Genomic DNA, 4,716 nt, shown 5'->3' on the forward strand with positions numbered 1-4,716 from the left:
TTTCTACCCATATTTCAAGCTAGGGTTCATGTTATAAATTTGACCCATGCATGAGATGATTGTTCTTTGATGATTTATGGAGGATTATGGAAGTGGGATGTTGGATAAACATCTTTTTCTAGGTGATTTTTCATGAAAACACCAAAAAGGGACCTAATTGAAAAAGGTATAAAATGTGCGGTAAAAATGTGAAATGGAGGAAAATGTGGGCTAGTATGAGCTTATAATACATTTGGCTAGGCTTGGGTATCCAAGGAATTTCATGCATTTCATCATACGAGCCTAAGGATTAATTTGTAAAAAATGTGAAAGGTGAGGGGCAAAATGGTCATTTTGCCTTAAGGTGAGTTTTAGCCAAAGTTGAATAATTTAAGGTATTAATGATTTATTTTTACTGATATAGACCCTGAGGAACCAATTCCAGAGGTCGACCGTGGAAAACGAAAGGTTTCGGAATAACTGAAACACGAATCCAAAACGACTACCAGGTAAGTTCGTATAACCCAAAGTAAACTCTTAATATACTTAAATATACACGTTCTTGAATGTAAGAAAATTTAGATATTCACGGCATGATAATCCATGAAATGTGCTAGTGTAATGAAAAGATGATAAATGTCCCGGGTGAAATAAAAAGGGAAATCCGATGGATAAATTATGGCTTACATGACATGAGATTTTGGATGTGTTGCAGAAAAGGATTTAGCCCGGACGGGTAATCCGATCTCAAAATAGGAAGGATCTAGCCCGGACGGGTGTTCCTTAAGTGATCGAGCCTCCCGAAGAATATGGGTGCATTGAGGATTTAGCCCGGACAGGTAATCCGATTGAGAACTTAAATTAGCCTGGACTGGCAATTCAGATCCAAGCTTATGAGAGCAATTTTCATTAGAAGGGATTTAGCCTGGACTGGTTATCCTGACATTGCTCTATGAGTCATTACTACGGGGGATTTAGCTTGGACTGGTAATCCTACTGTAAGATATAAGGTTTGCGGGAGTGCGTACTTGTGATGATCACTTGTATGATTTGATGGTAATTGGGCCATCCATCGAGATTTCTGAGAAATTCAACGGGATTAACATGAGAAATAGAGATGGAAATATTGAATTAATGAGCTCATCTAAGACTAATGATATGATGCATTGTTATGAGACTAACTTGGTAATTGAGTGCATGTGATAGGGAACTATTTCATGCTTCTTGGAATCATTGCCTAATATGGTTGTATATTAATTAATCGGTAAGTTTACTTTCCAATTATCTGGACTTATTAAGCATATAAATGCTTACCACTTTCTCTTTTCCCTGTCTTACAGAACTCGTGGACTCGTGAAGATTGGAAGACAGTTGGAGAATCAACACACTATCGACTTTGTTCAGCTTTGGTATATAGATACTTTTATTTTGTTTAATGGCATGTATAGGGTTTTTGGTTATTTGTTGTATGTGTCATTTGACTAGCCAATGTAAGGGCTTAAATGGTATACTTATTCTTTTGCATATGGCCATAAGATATGGCTCATATTGATATAGGTTGTAACCTACTAATGATGCATGTTTATGTTTAAATGTTGCATGAGTTTTAATGATGAGGTTTATCATGGATGGATGCTTTAAATGGGACCTAATAATTTGAGAGTGGAAATAACATATAATGGTATATGGTTATAATATGGCCTAAATGTAAAATGTGCTATGTGAATCCTTCATACAAAAAGGATAATTTAGCATGTACTAAGTGGATGAGATGAGGCTAACATGTAATGAGTTATGCCAAGGTTGTTTAAGAGTATAATTAGGCCATGTAAAATACCATTGAAGTCTATAAGTGTGTATAGATGTTAGAGGGTGACCAAAGGCTTGGAAAATAGCCCTAAAAAGGTCCACACGGGTAGACACATGGGCATGTGTCTAGGCCGTGTGTGACATACGGTCAGCCCCCCTGGGCGTGTTGTCTGGCCATGTGTCCTCTGCACCTAAAATTTTAGGTTAGTTTGCATGGTAGTAAACACACGGGCAGAGACATAGCCGTGTGTCTCAATTGTGTGGAGGACACGGCCTAGCACACGGGAGTGTGCCTTAGTTGTGTGCCTCAAAATGAATGATGACATCATAAATAAAATGTCTGAGTTTTAGGCCGTGTGAGGGACATGGGCCAGAGAAACGACCATGTGCTTGGTCGTGTGAAAACCCCTGTAGGTTCGAAATGAAAAATAAATCCAAATAATTCAACACGATTGAGGGACACGGGCGTGTCCCCAAGCACACGGGCGTGTGCTTTGCCTTCACACGGGCGTGTGAGGCATAACCTTAGGAACTTTACTAAAATTTTCTATAGTTTTCGGTTTAGTCCCGGATCGATTTAATGTATGTTTTGGACCTTGTAAGTCCATAATAGGGACACTATGATGTTTTTTGATTGATTTTAAATTAGAATGAAACTTTATAACCCGTATTTTCTACAATGTTTGAGTATGTGTCCAATAACGCCTCGTACTTTGTCTCGATCTCGGGTATGAGTAAGGGGTGTTACATCGTTGGTTGGAGTCTTGGGTGACAGCCACTTTGATTTGGGTTTAATCTTTCTTTTCTTTGATTTAATCTAAAAATGTTTGCTATGTGTTCTTTGCTCTTGTTTACAACAATGTTAGCTTAATTTTATTTAAGCTAGGATGATTGCTTTGATTCAATAATATTTATTTGATTCATGCTTATAATGTTTGAGCCTCAATTGATCATGTTTTCAATTAAAATCAAGTCTTATTTCGTTCATACGTGATTGAAATGCACCTGAATTAGTCGAACGATCCTAACCAGACGAAGGCTAGTGGACACATAATTGAAATGTGCATGCTTAATTTAGATCCTAACCAGATTAAATTGCAGGTTGCATAACAACTCTAACCAAGCTCTGTTATCTGCATAGTTTTTAGATTTGTATGATTAAATTGTTTCAAACCAGACACATCCCTGTTACCTCACACAAATGCTAAGAAACCCTTAGTAAATAAGAATCATTAAAATGTGTATTTACTAAGTAAAGGATTCTGAAAGGACCTAATATGCTTTCCAAACTCATGAAAGATCGAGTTGCCATGGAATATTTTTCCAAATGTTATTAAGCATGTTGATAATAAATTGAGTTTAATTAAAGTAATTGTCCTAGTTTATTTATGTTATAATTGTTGCAAATTGTGATTAATTTTGCTAAAATCTATTTCATTCATATAGTTTGCAAAATATTCAATTTTCTCTTCTCAACCATATTGTGTTTTTTATTTACCAAGTTGTTAGTATAATTTTACAATTAAGTGATTTAACACAAATGCAATCCCTGCTGAGATGATAACTCAATACTTACTTAGTACTTGATAGCAATTGTGTATACTTCCACAAACCTACGCGTTGCAAGTTTTTGGCACTATTGCCGGGGATTGTTAACTGTTGCCATAGTCATTTTTTTGTGTGTGAAATTATTTACTTCCAATTTGGTTTATTTCTAATATTACTAGCTTACTCTTTTTAATTCTGTGATTTTTTTTCAAGGCGTTTATGAGTATAGATTGGATTATCATTTACTCCCTGTAGACCCTGAAATTGAGTGAACATTCAGATAAAGAAGATGTGAACAAACAGCTCAAAGACAAGTCAAGATGGACCTCAGAAATCAGAATCAAGACCAAGGTAATGAAGCTAGACGTGTACGAAATCCCATCCTCATTATCGATGATAGGGATCGATGCATCAGATAATATGCTGTGCCACTTTTCAGTGAGTTAAATCCAGGAATTAGAAGGCCAGATATTGAGGTAACCCAATTTGAATTGAAACAAGTGATGTTTCAAATGCTACAAACGGTGGGCTAATTCAATGGTATGCCTACGGAAGATCCACATCTCCACCTTCGATTGTTTATGGAGGTAGGTGATTCATTCAAGATAGCTGGTGTGACTGAAGACACATTGAGGTTGAAGTTGTTTTCGTGCTCATTGCGAGATCGAGCACAAGCATGGCTTAGTTCATTGCCACCAAGTTTCATATCTACATGGCAAGAATTAGCAGAGAGATTTTTGGTTAAGTATTTCCCGCCTAGCAAAAATGCTAAGTTGAGGAACGAGATCACAACTTTCCAATAATTAGATAACTAGTCTTTGTATGAGGCTTGGAAGTGATTCAAGAAGTTACTTCGTAAGTGTCCTCATCATGGGATTCCTCATTGTATCTAGTTGGAGACATTCTATAATGGTCTCAATGCACATACAAGATTGATGGTAGATGCTTCTACAAATGGTGCAATTTTGTCTATGTCTTATAATGAGGCTTATGAGATCATTGAGAGGATCACAAGTAATAACTATCAATGGCCAACAAATTGAACAGCTTTAAGATGACGTGTAGCTAGAGTTCATGAAGTTGATGCCCTCACTTCGTTATCAGCTCAGGTATCGTCTATTTCCTCTATGTTAAAATAGTTTATCGCTAATAGTGCTAATAATTTTGCAGCTATGCCACCAAGTCGTTTGAAGTAGTTTCCTGTGTGTATTGTGGGGAAGGTCATTCTTTTGAGAACTGCCCATCAAATCCCAAGTCAGTGTACTATGTGAGGAACCAACATCAAAATAGGAGTGGACAAGGACCCCAGTCCAACTTCTACAATTCTTCATGGTGTAATCATCCTAAATTTTCTTGGAGCAACCCAAGAAATAGACCGAA

The 4,716-nt window shown here is 36.8% G+C and overlaps 1 non-coding gene across 1 annotated transcript; it reads right to left on the reverse strand.

Moving 5' to 3' along the window:
* Nucleotides 1-4,106: 4,106 nt before the first annotated feature.
* On the reverse strand, nt 4,107-4,213 carry LOC121230146 (small nucleolar RNA R71). Its single transcript, XR_005928098.1, has one exon. It is a non-coding gene; the product is annotated as a small nucleolar RNA R71 (small nucleolar RNA).
* Between the last annotated feature and the right edge of the window lie 503 nt (nt 4,214-4,716).

The sequence above is a fragment of the Gossypium hirsutum genome, chromosome A05, assembly GCF_007990345.1.
Source record: "Gossypium hirsutum isolate 1008001.06 chromosome A05, Gossypium_hirsutum_v2.1, whole genome shotgun sequence".
Lineage (NCBI taxonomy): Eukaryota > Viridiplantae > Streptophyta > Magnoliopsida > Malvales > Malvaceae > Gossypium > Gossypium hirsutum.